At 42.2% G+C, this 15482-nt stretch overlaps 1 pseudogene; it reads right to left on the bottom strand.

Annotated features, from left to right (window-relative positions):
- Nucleotides 1-6890: 6890 nt before the first annotated feature.
- On the bottom strand, nucleotides 6891-14922 carry LOC127181554 (CMP-N-acetylneuraminate-beta-galactosamide-alpha-2,3-sialyltransferase 1-like; annotated as a pseudogene).
- Between the last annotated feature and the right edge of the window lie 560 nt (nucleotides 14923-15482).

Genomic DNA, 15482 nt, shown 5'->3' with positions numbered 1-15482 from the left:
AGGTGTGAGTAGACAAACTGACGTTCATCTATTGTCTTGCTGGTATGATAAACAGAGATCACGAGACAAAACTGACGTGTGTTTCCGAAATGAAAGTACAACATGATACTGCATAGCGCAGGTGTATATTTGTTGGTGTTTAACTCCTTTATGCAGATAAAGATGAGAACAAATGAAGAAATTATACTAGAACGAAAGGGTGAATGGAAAACAACTGAGAAGATTTAAAGATAGATAATATACATATAATATATATATATGATATATATATATAAGCAAAACTGTTTTTAACAACAATAATCAATGTTTCTTGAGCAGCAAATGAGCATATTTAGAATGATTTCTGACGGATCATGTGGCAATGATGACCGTGTAATGATGCTGAAAAACCCATCTTTTTCCAATGACGATGACAAAGCAATGTAGTGCATGTCATTGCATTTCCTTGTTTCCTGCAAAAAAAACAAAAGGCATTTGTGGTTGGCCAAACTGAACCAGGATTTCCAGGGCAAGAATCTTGAAAACATTCATATTTGTTCTTATCATTTCCAGTTAGGTAGGTGAAATATTAGGCTAATATCTTAATTAATACTACTCGTATTTAACATTTTAGTTTGTCAAAATATTGCACCCTTTCCTGTTCACTAAGTATGATTTAGCAGCTTCCACATGTTTTTTCTGTCGTTTAGACGGCATCAATTAGCAGAACAACATATTCAATAACACATTAACCATGCAATCCATGCTATCCATGCTGTTGTTTATCTGAGTATTGCCAGTATGGCTGCACATTCAGGTAACTGGCCAAAGTGTGGCGTAAGTGCAAACCCTCTATAGCGGATAATGAACCAGAACCTTCGAAAGAAGAAAATTCAGGCATAAGTACAATGCTTTGTCACATGCTCATTTAAAAAGTCCTTTGTATAAACTTTAACATGATAATGTCTGGACTGAGCCTGTGTTGAATGTTTAAAAAAATAACTTTTTTTTCCAATTCCAAACTTGACAAAAATGTTGCTCTGCTAATCAAAATGCTGCTCAGCATAATTAGAAAGAAATCAAGGCATAGCTGTGCTGGAGGCAAGAAAAGTACTGCTGCCGGTATTTAACATTTGCTACAGGTATTACAGGAATTTGCAAGAAGTTTTACTGTTACATACTTGAAATGCTATTTGACCTCGTTATATAGGCATAGTTTATCCCTAAACAAACATTATGTTCAAAAACTACATGACCTTGTTATTGTGGATCAATTAAGGACATGTTTTAAAGAATTTCCAATCGGCTTTTTGTCATAGAAATGAAAACATACAGCATTTTTTATTTTTTTAAAATAGCAACATAAAAGCAGGCAGTGTGACTCAATTCACTCTTCTTCAGCCGTTTTGGTTTGTTCCTCAGGTAATTAATGTTACTGTATACTAACCTGAGACTCATTTTCTCTCATAATATTTCAGGAATCATGTTTTGTATGTATTTCCATCAGCTGTTTTGAATCAGAACTAGCGGTGACACATTGAGTGACGTACTCTCTTTACTCTTTTAATCTAATCGGTCAAACGACTTCGTGCAGAGACCGGGTTGAAAAAATCTGACTTGTTTGTGATTCATTCGGATAGTTCAGTGAAATATAACAGGGTATTTTATAAATCAGAAACCAAATGTAGCACTAATGAGGTGGATATTTTACGTGCAAACTATTTTAGGAAACAACTCGTCAGTGTCTATTATTTCACTCAGTGATAAGCATCTCATTACCGATGAATGGCTAGAAACGCCCATGCTTTTTTTGATGTTTGTTTTTAAAGGAGCACATCTCGGAAATTAAACTTGAGTCGCCCGAAGCGTATCGATACTGCTAGTGACGAACCTGTAGATGTTTCAGCAATCACAGAATCTTAATGTTTAGGTAAACGTTTCTGGCAGGAAATGAAATCGTGTTTGGTGACAGTATTAGTCATGGTGAGTCACAAGGCGTTTGTCTTTTTGCACGTACGCATTACATTTAGGTTACATTTAGTCATTTAGCAGATGCTTTTATCCAAAGCCACTTACAAATGAGGGCAATGGAAGCAATCAAAATCAACAAAAAAGCAATCATATGTGTCTCAGTTAGGATAACACAGTACACGTATCAAGTTTTTTTTTTCAATAGGCCTGTATGTGCAGCATAGCCTATATTTACTCCATTTCTCAATCCCCCCCGACGTGTCCCCCCCCCCCGAAAATGACCTGAGAACATTTTTACACAGTTGTAGGGTACAAGACTGTAGTTTGCAGATGTCACGAATCTGGTCGGTGTCCCGCTGTCCGCTCACCACCAGATGTCACTCTCGCCCTTTCACACACAGACTGTTGCACCACACCCCGGACTACATTTCCCATCAGCCATTACACTTGACCCACGACCAATCAGCGGCGCTATAAAAGCCCCTGTATTTCGCCGTGCTAACCACGGATTGTTGTTTTGTTGTTTGCTAGCGTTTTCCTGTTTCCAAGTTCCTAGTTCCCGTGGTTTTTGACTTCTCGCCTGCTTTATCGTTTACGTCTGTCTAGCCGCCTGCCTTGTGGATTATCGCTCTCGTTTCCTGGACTATTCTTTCCTACTGCCTGTGTTATTCCTGTTTGCTCCCGTCTCGACCTTGCCTGTACGACCATGTCTTTGTCTCGCCCAATAAAAAGCTTGCATATGGATCCGCTCGCCTCTCGTCTCGTTCATCCTGTGACAGAACAATCCGTCATCAAGGATCCAGCAGCTCAGGACCCTGCGATACAGATCATGCTCCTCAAGCAAGGTGAGCGATCGGTTGAGGAGTACGTTATGGACTTTCATACATTAACACACCAGACTTCTATGAGTGATCTGTGTTTAATGATCTTTTTCCGTGGAGGGCTCTCTGAACCGTTCGCCTCCTTAATGCCAACACATCAGCCCCATTGGACTATAAGCCAATATCTAAACATTGCACTACATATTAGCGGTTCTTCACTTACTGTGGATGTTGCGGAGAAGCAACGCGATATCGCGCCAGCGCCGGCGCCCGTTCACAAGATGGCGGCCGCGCCGAGCGCGTTCATACCCTGGCGGCGACAACGGAGCCCGTGCGCAAAATGGCGGCGACTGCGATGCCCGTTCGCAAGATGGCGGCGGCGCCAGTGCGCGCTCACCAGATGGCGGCGATAACGGAGCTCCGTCATTTCACAGCTGCCTTTCCTGAGTCAAGTCAAGTTGCAGCTGTGTTTCCCGAGTCAAGTCAAGTTTCCAAGTCGAGTCAAGTTGCAGCTGTGTTTCCTGAGTCAAGTCAAGTCTCCAAGTTAAGTCAAGCTGCAGCTGTTTTCCCGAGTCAAGTCAAGTTGTTATGTCAAGTCAAGCTACTACTGTGGTTCCTGTGTCAAGTCAAGTTACAGCCATCATTCCCGAGCCAAGCACTGTCAAGATGGCCGCCACGCCAGAGCCACTGCACAAGATGGCCGCCACGCCAGAGCCACAGCACAAGATGGCTGCCACGTCAGAGCCACTGCACAAGATGGCTGCCACGTCAGAGCCACTGCACAAGATGGCTGCCACGCCAGAGCTACTGCACAAGATGGCTGCCACGCCAGAGCCACTGCACAAGATGGCTGCCAGGCCAGTGCCAGCTAACGCCATGTCAGCCAAGCCACAGCCTGCTCAGGCCATCTCAGTCAAGCCACAGCCTGTTCACGTTGTGTTTTCTGCTCCTGAGTCTGCACCCATCAGGGCCGGCCTTCCTGAAGCGGTTCCCGAGTCAAGCAAAGTCACAGCCGTGGTTCCTGAGTCAAGTCACGTCCCGCCTGACATCCCAAGATCGCGGCCTATCATGATGGCACAGGTGCTGGATTCACCCCTGATGGCTGTACGGGCAGCTAAAATGGCGCTCCTTCACGTCGCGGCTGCTACCCCAGGGTCAAGTCAAGCTTCCAAGTCCGGTCAAACAACAGAGTCAAGTCAAACCAAAGCTCTTGTTCTCCACGAGTCAAGCCAAGTCACAGCTGTTCCTCATGAGTTAAGTCACGTCACAGCTGTCGTCCCTGAGCCAAGTCACGTTACAGCTGTTATTCCTGAAGCAAGCCAGGCCTCTGCAGATCCTCGTGAGTCAAGCCTAGTTGTCAGGTCCTGTCATAATGCAGCTTCCGTCTCCAGTCAAGCTTCAGCGTCCAGTCAAGCTTCAGCGTCCAGTCAAGCTTCAGCGTCCAGTCAAGCTTCCAAGTCCAGTCAAGCTTCCAAGTCCAGTCAAGCTTCCAAGTCCAGTCAAGCTTCCAAGTCGAGCAATGTCAAGGCGGCTGTTCCAGAGTCAAGCCACGCCCCGCCTGACGGCCCAGAGTCAAGCCACGCCCCGCCTGACGGCCCAGAGTCAAGCCACGCCCCGCCTGACGGCTCAGAGTCAAGCCACGCTCCGCCTGACGGCCCAGACTCAAGCCACGCCCCGCCTGACGGCCCAGACTCAAGCCACGCCCCGCCTGACGGCCCAGACTCAAGCCACGTCTCGTCTGGCCACCCAGAGCCTTACCATGACCCGTCTGACGGCCCAGAGTCAGGTCATGCCCAGTCCCCAAGTCAAGTCACACCAGACCCCAAGTCAAGTCACATCTCGTCTGACATCCCAAGACCACAGCCTATCGGGATAGCCAGCGCCCTGGACCCACCACAACCTCCCGCTGCTGCTCTACCCTTAATGGCTATTGCCATCTGGTGTGTGTGGGCTGCACATTGTGCTTCTGGGGTCACGTCTGCTCCCAAGCCTGCTCCAGAACTCCTGTCCAAGCACAAGCCTACTCCAGAGCCCCCGCCAGTTGGAGAGGCCGCGCCAATGCCTCCTGAGGTGTCAGCTTCGGCTGTGGATCCTCCCGTGGAGGCGGCGTCCCCCTACAGACTCTCTGCCTCCCCCATATTCTCTCTACCTCCTCTGTCTCTGCTGTTTCCAGGTCCCAGGCCATAACGCGGTTTCCTGCTCCGCCCCAGCTCCCGTCTGGTCACAAGCCCACTCCAGAGCTCCCGTCCGGTCACAAGCCTGTTCCAGAGCTCCCGTCTGGTCACAAGCCTGCTCCAGAGCTCCCGCCTAGTCACAAGCCAGCTCCAGAGTTTTCGCCTGGTCACAAGCCTGTTCCAGAGTGCCACTTGGTCGGAGAAGCTGCGCCAATACCTCCAGAGGTGTCAGCCATGGCTGTGGATCCTCCCTTGGAGGTGGCGTCCCCCTACAAGCTCTCTGCTTCTCTCCCTTCTCTGTTTGTCTCCTCTGTCTCTGCTTTCCCCAGGTCCCAGATCGTAAAGCGGGGTCCTGTTCCGCCCCGGAGGGCCGCTGCGCCTCCTGTTCCGCCCCGGAGGGCCGCTCCGCCTCCTGTTCCGCCCCGGAGGGCCGCTCCGCCTCCTGTTCCGCCCCGGAGGGCCGCTCCGCCTCCTGTTCCGCCCCGGAGGGCGGCTTCGCCTCCTGTTCCGCCCTGGAGGATCGCCCCGCCTCCTGTTCCGCCTCGGAGGGCTCGGGCGTCGCCTGTCCCGCCTCCGGCTCCGCCCTGGAGGGCTCCTGCGCCTCCGGCTCCGCCCTGGAGGGCTCCTGCACCCCCTGCTCTGCCTCCGGCTCCGCCCTGGAGCGCTCCTGCGCCTTCTGCTCTGCCTCCTGCTCTGCCTCCGGCTCCGCCCTGGAGGGCTCCTGCGCCTCCTGCTCTGCCTCCGGCTCCGCCCTGGAGGGCTCCTGCGCCTCCTGCTCCGCCCTGGAGGGCTCCTGCGCTTCCTGCTCCGCCTCCAGCCCCTCCCTGGAGGGTACCTGCTCTGTCGGTTCTGCCTCAATCACCGGGTCCTCCGCAGGGACCTGGTCCTCCAGCCCTCGCCCTGTCTCACTCCCGCCCCACCGCTCCCTGGACTGTTACTCTGTTGGAGCGTCTGGAAGCCGCTCCTTGGGGGGGCTATGTCACGAATCTGGTCGGTGTCCCGCTGTCCGCTCACCACCAGATGTCACTCTCGCCCTTTCACACACAGACTGTTGCACCACACCCCGGACTACATTTCCCATCAGCCATTACACTTGACCCACGACCAATCAGCGGCGCTATAAAAGCCCCTGTATTTCGCCGTGCTAACCACGGATTGTTGTTTTGTTGTTTGCTAGCGTTTTCCTGTTTCCAAGTTCCTAGTTCCCGTGGTTTTTGACTTCTCGCCTGCTTTATCGTTTACGTCTGTCTAGCCGCCTGCCTTGTGGATTATCGCTCTCGTTTCCTGGACTATTCTTTCCTACTGCCTGTGTTATTCCTGTTTGCTCCCGTCTCGACCTTGCCTGTACGACCATGTCTTTGTCTCGCCCAATAAAAAGCTTGCATATGGATCCGCTCGCCTCTCGTCTCGTTCATCCTGTGACAGCAGAGCTGGTAGTAACTGATTACATGTAATATGGATTGCGTAATCAGATTAAAAAAATTAAGTACTTGTAATTAGATTAAATTACATTTTAAAATACTCATAATCATACTACAGTTAAGGCTCACACTACAGGAGTTGTAAAATCTAAATCCTAACCGAGTATGAAATCTAGAAGGGTCTGGCTATAGACATGCACTTGCATTTTCAGACGTGCACTCTCAGACAGCTGCACTTCCAGAAGTGACATCACTTGCAGTCCATTTTATTTTTTATTTTAATCTATTTATTTATTATTTTTATATTAAATATCTCAACATTTTACAACAATAGCAAGGTGGTGAAGACAAGAAAAAAAAAAACTAAATTACAATGTCACTCGCAATCATCACTTGCACTCTCTGCTACCTGCAACGTCACTTGCAGTCCACACAAATCGTGCTTGTTGCCAATGGAGACAAGACGTTGTGGTGGTTAAACGATTAAAACGAATTTAATAGCATAACGTACAGGGACCTGCAAGTCATCTGTAGGAGATAAAGACAAAGACCCACAAATCCAGGACCTCAGAACAGCAGAATATGAAGTCTCTCATTAAGCGTTTTCCTCCCGTAGAAAACCATAAACACTTAATATGGCTTAATGTATTAAGATACATGAGTGACATTAAAAATCAAATTTGATATATAGTTTATTAATTTAATATACTTCAAGGCAAGCATATGACCATGAATGCAATGCGCAAACTTTCACTTTTATACCTACTTGCCCAACAAACGCCCAAAAAATTGTTGACAAACTTTATACCAGCAGATTTGAACGCACAATAAGAAATGCATTAAGTGATATTAAAAGGACCAACTCTGTATAGGCAAGCAGACGTGGACAGAATGCAAAGTGTTAAATAGATGTTTTACTCCCGAAGAAAATCAATAATAAAACACATAATGTCAAGTCTAGTCACCTTTATTTATATACCGCCTTTAACAATACAGAATTGTGACAAGGCGGCTGTACAGTATTAAATAGGAAATCGTACATTAACAATGCCAAGGGCAACAGTAAACACTCAATTCTCAGGTAAAGGTTAATCAAATACAATAAAATAAAATACAACATTGTGTGAAGATAAAGTGTCCCCAACTAAGCAAGCCAGAGGCGACAGCGGCAAGGAACCAAAACTCCATCGGTGACAAATGGAGAAAAAAACCTTGGGAGAAACCAGGCTCAGTCAGGGGGCCAGTTCTCCTCTGGCCAATTACATAATGTAGCATAATGGACAAAGAGAACGATATAAAAGGGTTGTAGATATTGTTCTATATGGGAAAATGCATATAAACGCAGCTTTGCGTTTATTCTGGGTTCAACTGCTTGTCTGTAGTTGTTTTAAAAATGAAGAGGAACATATTGAGTTTAGTCTATCATCTTAGTCCACATTATGCCACGTTTTGCAGAGGAAAACTATATACATATACATTATATTAATAAACTGTATGATTGTCAACCTTATCCCATTGAATTTGAAGTTAACCAAGGTGTGGGAACCCTGGCTCGTGTTAAAATGTGATAAGGTTAAGACTTCCTTCACTGTTATTTTCTTGCACCTCACAAACAGACAAAGACACAGTTCTTATGCGTGTTTAAACATGTCATTAACAACTAGTTGTTCAGTTCAGTTCCGTACACACTGCGTAGAATTTCTGTAAATGTGGTTGTCACTACCTGTATTTTTTGGAGTTAATGCAGTTGTCGTATGCGGTTGTCAGTCCCGTATCCTAGTGAAATAAGGCCATGTACACACTGCAGCTAAACTGGGTTGTCAGTTCAACTTTTACTCTTTAATCACATTCTGTATACACATAATTCATTAAAATACAGGAGTGACAACTGCATTAACTCCTGCAAAATACAGGTAGTGACAACTGCCTATAGAAAAACACATGTATTGTACTTAGTTACTAGCCAGCACTGAATGTACAACGAGTACACTATACCCTACAATCAATATTATATACATAGTTTTTTTTCTCTGATAGATTATATTTTTATTGATGTACAGAGGATTTGCAGAGGATTGGATTAACTGAAACAATCACATAACTTGAGATGCAAAATGCAACAACTTTATTCAGACTTAATCATAGTCTCATCTCCACAATACACAACACAACACACTTCAATACTTTGAGGCAATGCAATGCCTCAAATTGGCTTTATATCACTTAAATTAGCATAAACACGGAAAATAAATAAATAAATTACAATACAAATACTTATTAGTCTGCGTATATTGGTAAAACACAATTTGCAGTCTTGGTTTGATTTCAGAGTGTCTCTGTGGTGTTTGAACATCCCAGCCAAAAAATAAAGCAACCAATGGCATAATTTGATTTAGTGCCACTGGAGGAGCTGCGAAATTCAATATTCGATACTGTAATGCCAGAATCCATCGCTGGAGCCGAATGATTGTTTCATTTTCAAATTTTCCACCATGAACGCCGTACTCATATGAAGTGAAGATTTCTTCAAATGCCAGAATCCATCGCTCGAGCTCCAAACCCAAATACATTCACCTGTAAGAGACAGAGTTATCAATGATTTAAAAGTTTCAGGGACGTGACGTGAGAATAAAAATTCTTCTACCAGTATTAATATTAAACTCAGTTTCTTTTTTTCTATCTGTGCCTAGCAATAATAGCCTATGTAAGCCCATTTTAACATGAGTAAAATAAGTAATCGTTATCTTTATATATTCTACTAACTTTACTAACTTTAACTTTAAATTGTATTTTAATCATCGTCAAGATTGCTACTTCCCTTGATTTATCAAGCACAACCATCTGCGATATTTGGCCACTGGTTATTTCCCATAAACATTTTGTTTTAATTTGCATTTGTGTTATCTTGCGTTGGGAACAAGTCTCCACAATCTTTATTGGTTGCAGTTTCCAGATTTCAAAGAGCTTGTTTTCTGAAATCGATAGATTTTCTTCCCCGTTGTTTAAATAATCTTCCCAACCTGGCAACCATGCGCATGTGCGCTTTCTAAGAAAAGAAATGCTGATGAATCAAAAATACTTTTGAACGTGTTGTTTAGCGTTCTCCATTGACATATTCTGTTCAAGTAAAAGTGTTATGCAGCCAGTCGGTTTTCTTTCATGCCACTGCGACTAAATCTACGAACAAACCATGACGCAAGATCTCTTGATTCGTGCTTATGTTAACAGGCCCCATATTATGCCCCTTTTCACAAGATAGCTCAGGTCTCAGGTGTCCCCAAAATGTGTCTGTGAAGTTTCAGCTAAAAATACCTCACAGATCATTTATTATATCATTTTATTATATATTTTTATTATATCTCTGTTTTCGTGCATGTCTCTTTAAATGCAAATGAGCTGCAGAATAGGGCTGAGCCTGTGCAGCTCGTAACTCAGATACTCTGCCAAAAACATCTGTTTGGTTTTAAGTATCATATCTGTTGCGCTGAAATCATGCGTTTTAAAGCCATCAGTTTAAACATCTGATATACACTTTATACACGTTCTTCACAGCGATGCCATAGAAGAACCATTTTTCGTTCCACAAAGAACCATTCAGTCAAAGGTTCTTTAAAGACCATCTCCTTCTTACCTTTTTACAATCTGAAGAACCTTCTTTTACCACGAAGAACCTTTTGTGAAACAGAAAGATTCTTCAGATGTTAAAGGTTCTTTATGGAACCATTTAGACAAAAAGGTTCTTCTATGGCATCATGAAGCACCTTTATTTTTAAGAGTGTACGGTTTTCTGAGCGCACACATCCGGAGCATGTGCACAGAAAGCAGCTGTCACATGGCATGTGGGTGGGGCTTGTTAAATGTGACATCACATTTTACGGGTTCTGTGATCGACTTGCTCTGAGATGTATGATTTATAGGGATTAAAAAAACAAGGAGCGGGTGGATTTTTATTATTATAGGGTGGTTGTGTACACACTGCCACCACACATTTATGTTCAAACAATATGTAAAAGTGAATTTTGCATAATAGGTGCCTTTTGAAGTGCTGTAATTCTGATGAAAATTCTAAAATGACAATAATGGTGATTAACTATATTAGAGAAACATTAACATGATTCACAGTTATTATAAATTACGAAGGAATTATGACATCACCTCACTATCCATGGGAACACATACAGTACAAACAGTTCAGCTCCTCTTGTTTCTTAACATGCTTAACACTTTCCTGAAAGGCCTTTTGTTGTGTCAACAGTCTGCACTGGACATTTATTAATGATTAAACCCACACTCAAATATTTGCTGCCATTCTGGGGCTCTACTGTAGTACATTTAGATCCTGTAAAAACTGACACGCCCTCAGTAATGAAGGCAATGCTATGTCATACGCTGTTTATGGAGTTTTACCTCGTCACAGATGTGTAGAGCGAATATCAGTGTTAAGAAACCAGTGGATGGATATCTGCCATGACCTTCTGCCCAGTTATCATAGACGTATCTTATGAATTCTGGGTGGATAATCATCACCTAAAAACAATAAGAGACATAAAACAGGACATTAATGAAATATGCAAGTAAAATATCACGTTTTAAGTGTGCAATGTCAAAATTTCAATCAGGTAATAGTAGTAAACTTTATGCAAATGGAAAAAAAATCAACATTTGTTATTTGATTGATCAGTTAAACTCATGAGAAGGTTTGTGTTGTTCACCTTGTCCTTATTTGCGTTAACTGTAGATGGCACTTTCATATATGTTCTGTAACAGAAAACATGAGACATCAACAAACAAAAGGCGTGTGAACGTGTAAAGTTCCATGAACTTTTCAGAAAAACATTTTCCTTCCTTCTTGTGTGAATAGCATTCCTTTAAATTGGCTCTAATCCAAAAAGTCTTGCGGACTGTTTTTTTTTAACCTTTAACAACAGTCTTTATTTACTGTAACTGCCATAGTATATATTTACATTTAGCAAACACGTTTTTTTTACAAATGACGAACGTTACAAACGAAAGAGGGACATCATAACATTTCCAAATATTTACACAGTATTGAATTTATGTATTTTTCCATTAACCATAGTTGTGTTTAACAACTGTGTGTGATTCAGCTATGACTATAACTATGTCTCATTTACTGAAACCTTTTCTTTAATTTACTTGAATAATTTAGTTTGCATAGTATATGAATAAGTCTACTGCTCATTTGTTTCGTATTGGAGTTTTATAGCCATAGCAGCTTTAAAGGTTATTTCATGGAGATTGCAATTAGTAGATACAGATAATAATGAAATTTTCAATAACATTTAGCTTATGAAAAGGTCAGTTCTGTACAGCATATTAACTCTTCTCTTTTTGTATTAAAAAATAAAATAAAAATATAGCTGCAAACAGCGATTACCGGGTTTCAGGCGCTTTAAGGCATTTAAACACATATGAAAAAAGACATTATATATTATTTATCAAGCTTGTAAACACCTAAATCAATGATTTTAAAAAAGCTATTTTGGAAAATCCAGGTCATTTACGATGGAAATAGGACTTTATAGGCTTTTGGGTATATTTGGACAGGCCCCTTTTCTAGATAACCCCATTACAGCTTTCCAAAGGGTAAATTTTGACATTTTTTAAATAATTAATTGTCCTAGAGAGTCCAGAGAATTGCACTGCAGTGTTTTTTTCCAAAGACTAGTTTGCAAAAGTAGTCTTACATTTTCTCAGTCATTTAACAAACGGTTTGATTGACAGCAGTGGTTCTACAGGAAAAGTCGTTCAGAAACAGGGGGTCTATTGTATGATACGAATATCATGCGTATGTGTAAAAAAAATCCAGTGCAATATACAATTGTTTCCACCCTTGAAAAATGCAATATCGCCCCCAATGCCAGATTTCTTTCAAATTTCGGAAAGAAGGTGAAGGTGCTCAAAGTTCATCGGCCTATGGCAGTCATGTTTTTTGAGATACACAAATGTTCTTATATGCTTGTAGCACTTTGGACCAAGACCGTGCCTAACGATTTTCACGTCAATAGTACAAACGGTTGCGTAGTTATGGCTGTTTTTATGTTTTTTCCATCTTTTAGCACCACCAAGTTTGATTAGGGCTGGAACTAAACTCTGAAGGAAAGTCGATCTCCAGGAACAGGGTTGGGCACCCCTGTTGTAGACGGTGTGAGTACTACCATCCCTCCGATTTTCAAGTCTCTACGACTTAAGGTTTGGACTGCCTGATCAGTTTAACTTGGAGATTGCTGATCTTTGGCCACTCTAACAATTACAATAGGGTTTTAGCGCTATGCGCTTGAACGCCTAATGAAAAAAAAAGTCCAACATAAAACCCAAGTATTTTAAAATTTGATTAAAGGCAGTGTTTCATGATATTTAAAAAGAGCAGACCAAAAACACCTTTAACAGTCAACGGAGTGAACCAGTATCTGGTTGCATTACATCCTAGTATTCACAAATGAATGTTTAATTCTTACTCTGTGATGTTTTTAGTGGTGAAGGCACTGATGAGCCACTGCATGTCAAGAATCTTAAAGGGAAGAAGCACCAGATGGGTGGAGTTGTCCAAGTCTATAGCGCTCTCAGGATACATAATCCGGTGAGTCGTCTTTGACCCCACATCCTTCTCATAACCCTCTATTGGGCCTTTATTTATCCTTAAACACACAGGAGATTAAGGTGTGCATGATATTCTAATAAAAAGCCTTTAAGATAAAACATCTGGAATCACCTGTTCCAATGCTGATAAATGCACAACATATTCATCCTTATTGATGTGTCTTTATTCTCTAAACTCACATTAAATTTAAGAGTGGACCTTAAAAGCAACTAAAAACAGTCTCATGTACCTCATAACAAAGTCATGATAATCTATAAGAGGCCCATAACGGGATCCCAGGAGGTTCCCAGAGTTTCCCACCACAGCACAGGTTCTGCAGCGATCCGGACCGGCATCTGAGTAGTGCTCTTTGTTGGGGAAGAGAGGAAACAGCTGATTCGCCACCTCTGTGAAGTTGCCAGCATTTTGTGAATATTGTAGCTCCTGTATGGCATTATTAAATCAGTTAGCATCAGACTTCTTTTCAAAATATTAAACAAATCTTACTGACCCCAAAGCCTCAAAACTTAATCATGTATGTAAGTAAGAGCTGTATATTGATTTAACAGCAACCTTTCTTACCTCCCACCACCTGGAGACGTTTGCGTTTAATACGCTGTTGGTGCTGTTGAGCAGAATTGGTATATCGGGGTTGTATCGCTCACTAAACCAGTTACTATTTTCTCTGTCCGCCACGCAGATACTGCACGCACACGTAGATCTCTCAGACACAGAACCGTAGGAACGGTAGGTGAAAACCAGCAATGAGTTTTGAAGGTACAGAAGTAACAAGATGATAGTGGAGCTCAGGAGTGCGGTCATGTAGTGGCGACTTTTCTGTAGTGAAGCCACCATCTTTACGTCAGTGATGTTTGAGATTTTGTCACTTCAAATTGAACCTATAGAGGAAAAGATAGTGGTTTATGTTGAGATGCGTAAGAGATATCATATAGCTACGAATACAATGTGTATCACTGTGCTAGCAGATGTATTATAATACTGTAACTTCACAATACAGCACAGTATTGCTTAAAGGGACAGTCCATCCATGTAAACTGAACAAAATGTGGCAGCTGAAGAATGGCACAGGTGTTAGTTATTAAGGGAGTTTTAAAGTTAATTTTAAAGATGATATTTGGTAACTAAACAGTCCAACTAGGTTCCATATTGACAAAAAATACTGTGTCAATAGGAACCTCTTTCCAGCAATTATCAAAATATCTTTTTTTGTGTTCCACAGAAGAAAGAAACAGGTTTGGAAAGACATGAGGTAAGGTGTTGGAGTAAATGATGATAAAAATGTAATTTTTAGGTGGACCATCACTTTTAGGCAAAACTAATTGCAGTGCCTATTCTTCACTTTCTACATTTTATTCAGTTTGCATTAAGACATTATGCCAAAGAATAAAGGTAAACGGATGGTATTCATAAATCCCTAATTTAAACTATTTTAATTTAAGTATAATAAATCGAATTTTGTATAATAAACCGAATATATAGCTTTATAAAGTAAAATACAATTTCATTTTTTAAATTCGTTTAAATATGGTGGCTACAGCCCTTTTTATCGAAGCTCTTTTTACCGCACTAGTTATCGAAACACACATGTAAACACGTATACCATGTTACCGATACTTTTTACAAGGAAGCAGGTGTTATAAATTGGGAATATTCTTTCTTTCGTTCTCTCTTTCTTTCTTTACAAAAACTGACTCATAAAACTAATTCCCTCATAAAACTTCTCACAGCATCCTACAGAAACTGACTTACCTATGTTTCAAAGAATCCTCAATACTGGCGCGGTCTCAGAGCTTGGTTTTTTCAGACCTAGTAATGCCTCTGATGATGGTGTGTAAGGACTGGAGTAACTTAACCTGTGTTTTATCTGGGATAAGGAGTGGTTTGCGAGTCCGTCCCTCTGGTAACGCCGGTTAATCCACCTGCCGCCTGGTCTCATGGGGATTCATTACGGCACATCATGAAAAAAATATTTGCATTTCTGATGGGATCATCCTGACCAGTTATGCAGTTTAGTTAGGACAGGACCTCGCAGAACCCGTTTTTTTTCCCCCATCGTTTTTCTGTAAACACGCGCTGGACGAACTTGTTCGACAGTTGCGTGCCCGGCGTTCTAAAAATGCGGCACTCAAGTTAAAAAAGTTAAGCTTTCAAAAAAGCGTCTTCAGACCGTTTTCCCGATCCATTGGCCTGAGTTGTGTATGAATGGCCCCTTATTATTGTTGCGCGAGAGCAGTCGAGAAGCGTTGCAATTCGCCATAGAATTGTTACAAACATCATACTGTGTATGTCCCCGATTGAATTAGCCTACTTGAAACAGGTATGACATTTTAGATAGCATGAGGCATTCCACATTTATCAACATAGGCTCGTCATACCAGTCAGAAGTTTTTGAACAGTTTACGTTTTTGTCAGTAAATGTCTTTTAAAGACGTTTCTACTGCTCACCAAGCCTGCATGTCAAAATACACTACTAATCAAAAGTTTTTATTAAAGT

Source organism: Labeo rohita, chromosome 19, assembly GCF_022985175.1.
Source record: "Labeo rohita strain BAU-BD-2019 chromosome 19, IGBB_LRoh.1.0, whole genome shotgun sequence".
NCBI classification, from domain to species: domain Eukaryota; kingdom Metazoa; phylum Chordata; class Actinopteri; order Cypriniformes; family Cyprinidae; genus Labeo; species Labeo rohita.
Note: the sequence above shows the minus strand (reverse complement) of the source record. Positions and strands in the feature narration are given on the sequence as shown.